Here is a 5,078-nt window from a genome sequence, read left to right as displayed (position 1 = left end):
TGTATAAAAAAATAAAGAGAGAGAGAGAACGGTACAGGACGATACAATATAATATAGTGTGTGGATACATGAAAGCGTGTAAACATTAAAATACCAAAAACAAAGAAACAAAATATTCAAGAAAGAATAATTCACGAAAAGATAACAGGCATCTGAGTGCTACTCATGGAAAACTCACAAAACTATGATCACTCTGACCACTAGAATAAGTGCCTTCACCCTATCCTCCTAGCTCAATCTACAGGTCCATGTTCATAACAAGCCTGTTCACTCCGAACGTTCTTACCACTCTTACTCAATTTGCTGGAATGCAGCACTTCCCCCTCCACACTCACTTCCTTTTTCTAGCGAAACTTAAAAAGGTTGATGAGGGCTTGACCAAAGAGGAAGTTGTCTATCTTCAGCCCCGTTTGTCTGGCCCACCTCGAAACCTTTTTCTCTAAGGCCACCAGGCACACTGCCGGTCCTTTCTGGCCAAAAGAAGGCAGTGAGACTATCTATGCAATGGAGTCAGCAGATAATCGGATCCGCCAACTCGCTACTGCAAGCCCATTAAGCAACGTCCATTTCGTTGCTATCATCCAGCTTACATAAAATTAGAGAGTAGCAATACCATATCTGAAAGTCCTCCAAAAAAGACTTCTCAGACTGTCCTCATGCCTTCAAGGCCATCACCGTTCATATTCTCCATTAACCCCCTATAGAATGCAGAAGTTGACTTTACATGGCTCAGGTGGTAGAAAGCAATGGGTACATGGCAACATTCTAGATACCAAAGCTTAAACTTCTGTCTGCTCTTAATCCTGGACTAAAACTCGGTCGCTGAGACTAACTACAGAAAATCGTGTCACATAAACGGTGAGTAAACCTATTCAGTCTTCGTGTAAGCGACTAGTTATTCTGTTTCCTTGCCCAAATTTTACCTTTTAGTGAGATTTACCACGTGCTTATAGATAACAGCGCATATCAATTCTCACTTAATTTACTTTAATAATCCCATTTCTGAAAATAATTTCAGGCAGAAAAGTTGTATTCAATTTCCAGTACCTAGGATCCTATTTTATTAATCAGGTCTAAGTTGAACTTATAGGAAAGTTGGTTATACATCATTAGATGTATACCTGACTTTCCTATATAAGATTAAAGAATATGACGGAACGCTGAACTCCAGACTATCAACTTAAACAACATTTATTCTGGTGGTAAATATATACATCTTTAGCTCTTGTTGTTACAGCTTCTATGTGTGTGAGTATAGTTGTTGGGACGTTGTTATGTAGATGTGAGCGAGCTGTCGAGTGTAAGTCCGAAAGATGGAGAGTGACAGCTATACACGTAAAGAGACTGTCTCCAGGTTGGAATGTCAGAGACACTGCTTGACACGCCCATGCTCTATTGCTGGCCAGCAAGAAAGAGATAGAATTAAGCGGGAAAGCTTGCTTGTTTAATTCCACGCATGCGTGAGACTACGCATGCGCACGGCGTTACTACAAACTAAACATGTTTTGAATTTGTGATCTGTGTAGCTAATTACTAGAAACTATGAACAACTTACACTATTTTCATCGGATCTTTGGGGTTTGACGGGCAACATTTGTTTTCTTAACGAAACACTTTCAAACTTGGGACACTGGTAGAATGTGTCATATAAAACAACTTCTTCTCTTAACCTTCTTAACAAAAAATTGTACATCGCAAGTTATTTCATGTTAAAGTTGTCGTATTTCTGTAATTTCAACCAATCACTGACGTCTATTCAGCTGAATACAGTTAGTGCTGTTCGGTGTCAAGTGTGTTATTCCCTGTTTAATTATATCATTATTCCCTAGTAAGGGTTTAGGGTTCGGGTTTTAGGGTTGGGGTTAGGGTTATGAGTTATAGGGTTAGGGTTAAGGTTATGGCAAAAATAATCATAACCCGAACCCTAACCCTAAAACCCTAAAGCTAAAACCAGTACAAACGCACGAACGATGTCATAAATAAGAGTAACACGGGTAGTTGTTATTGACAAACAACGGCACTAATTTTATTCAAGGGAAAAGATCCCATGACACCGTTACGGCATTAATTGTTTTCACCTCAATAGACGTCAGTGATTGGTTGAAATTACCGAAATACGACAATTTTTTACATAGAATAACTTCGAATACAAAATTTTTTATCTGTTCTATACTACAAAATATACAAATATTCGAAGTTTGAAAGTGTTTCGGTACCAACGAAAACTCTTAAAACTGTTTCGATCACTCACTGAGATTTGTTGAAGTCGATATTTGTGTTTTGTTTTCCTTCGAGATAAAATCCAGCAGTAAATACCTTTCTCACACGACCGCGCGCGCGCACACACACACCTATACGATCAGAGGTTTCGGTTTCGATCCCACAGCGTGAAATTTGAAGCAAGCGTCCTAGTGATCCTACCTGATTGTGAAATTTCCACCCACTTTTAATTCACCAAGTTAATGAATTCTCTGTCCTATTGATTGAACAATTAGAAAAGTCATTGTCGACTTTTCTAATTGTTTGATCAATGGAGCACTAGTTGAATTGAGACATTAATAGGAAAGTAGTGCACAGTCACGCGCATCTTTAGCGTTATTCTTCAGCGAGAAACGACAAAGCAGTGAATGGAAACCAAAACCTCATGATCGATGCGCGTGCATGTGTGGGTAGAGGACGTGCCTGTGTGCGTGTGTGTGTGCACGCGCCTATGGAGGCTATTGGGGGAAATTACAGTCATAATGTTTTCAAAATGAGTGTATATCAGATACTGCACGCTGTATGGATTCAAAAGTGGCTCTTCGGCAATGGAAGTGTCAAGAAATATTCGTTCCGTCTATGGGAATGAAGCGTTAAGTGTCTGGATATATCAAGGCTGGTTTGACTAGTTTCGCCTGGGAATCTTTTCCCTCGCAGATTCCCCCTCTACCTAGACAACCATTTTCTGTCAATAAAAAGCTTCTGAGGGCGGAGAACTAGCAAAATCGTTTGCACGCCGGGCAAAATGCTTAGTGGCATTTTGTCTTCCTTTGCGTTTTGAGTTCAAATGCTGCCGAGGCTGACTTTGCCTCTCATCCTTACGGGTCAACAAAAAGAGTACCATTTTAATACTGGAGTCGATGTAATTGACTAACCCCCTCTCCCGAAATTGCTGGCCTTGTGCCAAAACCTGAAACCAATATTAAGCTTTTGAAAGCCGCAGATCAGGAAATTCTAAAGCAAACAGCACAAGTAATAGCAAATCAGTTTAATTCACTTCCCACCTTCATGAACTTAGAAAAATGTCTAAAATTGCTCAGAATGTCAGTTGTTATTTGAATACTCCTCAGCTTAATCAAAGAATTGCCCTCTATTTGTCATTGAAAGTTGACTTGCTACGAAACCTTTTTGGGGTAGAAACATTACAAGTGAAAAGCGGGCTCTCTATAACCATATCCAACGAAAACGACAGCATCCAGGGAAAAAGGAGAATCCATCCCCAGCAAAAACTATTCTCTGTATTTTATGGGATAGGATATCCTTTATCATGAAGTGTTAAACCAAAACGAAACAGTTAATGCGGAGAACTATTCTCGTCAATTGGAAGCATTGCACAAAACTTTACAGAAAAAGCGTCTACCATTGGTTAATTGCAAATGGATGTTGTTCTTACATGGTAATAAGACTACATATTTCTCAAGTCACTTGAGAAAAGATTATGGCTCTAAATATAGAAGTCATCCTCCTTGCTCCCCTGACCTTGCTCCATTTCATTATCATCTTTTCAGATTATTGCAAGATTATTTGGAGGGAAAACAGTTTATCAATTGTGAAGCGGTTAAAAATGATACAGAATATTTCTTTAATTCGAAACCAGAAGAGTTTACCCCCGATGAGTCAACAATTTGCCAAACAGATGATGTAGTGGAGTTCATTTCGGGCCTTGTGCCTAGAGTAGAAAAGAATACTATGAGAAATCTGTCGATTCAGGTTCGAATCTACTCTGTCTAAGGGCCGAAATTTTGGGGGAGGGGACCAATCGATTAGATCGACCCCAGTACACAACTGGTACTTAATTTATCGACCCTGAAAGGATAAGTCGACCTCGGCGGAATTTGAACTCAGAACGTAACGACAAACGAAGTACCGTATGCATTTCGCCCGGCGTGATAACGTTTCTGCCAGTTCGCCGCCTTGGTTTCCCTATATTTCAACAGCACTTTTCTCACAGAAGAAACAATAGTGACAGCAAGTTACAGTTAGCATATGGCTTTGCTAAGCCGAATTTATTTCTTTACAACTTAACCTTTGTGACCTCTTCTATTTCACCAAATGTTGAATTGGGATAACAGACGCCCAACGAAATCTGTTGTTCTCAACAATATGTCTCTCCTTCTGACTTGGTTTTGCATGGTTATAAATACTAGAACTCCATAAGCCAAAATCAGTTAGTGAACGGAGACAACTAGAGATGGCCACAGGCAGATAGCTACTTGAGACAATCGGCCAGAGGGAGAAAGAAAGTTACAATCAACTACTATGAGAGTTTTACAACTTTCCTCGATAGTTATTCGTTTTGAGCTGTTATATCGATGATGTTGATGTTGCAGTTGTGCAAGATGAAAGAACAGTAGACGAAGTTAATCTTGACTCCAAATTTATTTACCGTTACTTTAATATATATATATAGGAACCTGGCAGGCGTGAAGTGGATTCGATCCACTTTACCCATATTTGAATAGCTAGGCCGAAGCGGTCTCCACCACTTGACCCTTTTCTGACCTCTTCTGCTCCATCTAGAATTGAGGTAAACAAGCTAAATCCTTTTCACTCACTGCCCTGCTTCATGGCTATATAAACAGGACACTTCAAGAAAACTTCCTCTTTTCACTTTCTAGTGACCAGTGGTCACTTGACGTCTCATGGAGAAAGATGCCTGGCTGATCAGCTACAACTTGGCAGAGGGAGAAATAACTTTACTGTCAGCCACTGTCAGACAACGGCGCCAACATTATAACCCTACCATCTCTCCCTCTATACAATTACTGCTATAAAAGAAGGAACATACAGATACAAGCCTACATTCTCAACCTTGCATG

At 39.9% G+C, this 5,078-nt stretch overlaps 1 protein-coding gene across 1 annotated transcript in view; it reads left to right on the top strand.

Moving 5' to 3' along the window:
* The first annotated feature begins 721 nt into the window (after positions 1 to 721).
* The window catches only part of LOC106881713 (octanoyl-[acyl-carrier-protein]:protein N-octanoyltransferase LIPT2, mitochondrial), a 30,555-nt gene continuing 26,198 nt past the window's right edge, over positions 722 to 5,078 (top strand). Inside the window, exon 1 of the mRNA XM_089348892.1 lies at positions 722 to 858. The gene's annotated coding sequence lies outside the window, so the exon portion shown is untranslated. The remainder of the gene's footprint in view (positions 859 to 5,078) is intronic.

The sequence above is a fragment of the Octopus bimaculoides genome, chromosome 3, assembly GCF_046866305.1.
Source record: "Octopus bimaculoides isolate indiv1 chromosome 3, ASM4686630v1, whole genome shotgun sequence".
NCBI classification, from domain to species: Eukaryota; Metazoa; Mollusca; class Cephalopoda; order Octopoda; family Octopodidae; genus Octopus; species Octopus bimaculoides.
Note: the sequence above shows the minus strand (reverse complement) of the source record. Positions and strands in the feature narration are given on the sequence as shown.